The sequence below is a fragment of the Schistocerca nitens genome, chromosome 7 (assembly GCF_023898315.1).
Source record: "Schistocerca nitens isolate TAMUIC-IGC-003100 chromosome 7, iqSchNite1.1, whole genome shotgun sequence".
Taxonomy (NCBI): Eukaryota; Metazoa; Arthropoda; class Insecta; order Orthoptera; family Acrididae; genus Schistocerca; species Schistocerca nitens.
This window is the reverse complement of record NC_064620.1, coordinates 309,090,381-309,091,267: the sequence shown is the minus strand read 5'-3', so window position 1 is coordinate 309,091,267 and position 887 is coordinate 309,090,381.

Genomic DNA, 887 nt, shown 5'->3' with positions numbered 1-887 from the left:
ACACCAGAGAGTGCGTGCGCTGATCTATGTTGAGAGGGTTGCGATTCGGCAACGCTACATGAATTTCTCGATTCATATAACAATTAAGAGGGCAGGTTCAGGCCCAACATAGGTTAGGTTAAGGCCCAACATAGGTTAGGTTAAGGCCCAACATAGGTTAGGTTAAGGCCCAACATAGGTTAGGTTAAGGCCCAACATAGGTTAGGTTAAGGCCCAACATAGGTTAGGTTAAGGCCCAACATAGGTTAGGTTAAGGCCCAACATAGGTTAGGTTAAGGCCCAACATAGGTTAGGTTAAGGCCCAACATAGGTTAGGTTAAGGCCCAACATAGGTTAGGTTAAGGCCCAACATAGGTTAGGTTAAGGCCCAACATAGGTTAGGTTAAGGCGCAACATAGGTTAGGTTAAGGCGCAACATAGGTTAGGTTAAGGCGCAACATAGGTTAGGTTAAGGCGCAACATAGGTTAGGTTAAGGCGCAACATAGGTTAGGTTAAGGCGCAACATAGGTTAGGTTAAGGCGCAACATAGGTTAGGTTAAGGCGCAACATAGGTTAGGTTAAGGCGCAACATAGGTTAGGTTAAGGCGCAACATAGGTTAGGTTAAGGCGCAACATAGGTTAGGTTAAGGCGCAACATAGGTTAGGTTAAGGCGCAACATAGGTTAGGTTAAGGCGCAACATAGGTTAGGTTAAGGCGCAACATAGGTTAGGTTAAGGCGCAACATAGGTTAGGTTAAGGCGCAACATAGGTTAGGTTAAGGCGCAACATAGGTTAGGTTAAGGGATGGTGTATGAGGGGGGAGGGGACGAGGTTCGTTCATAGTGATGATGGTAAGTGGACGCTTGAGGCACCCTGAGATGTGTCACGTCAAGATGCACCTTTGGC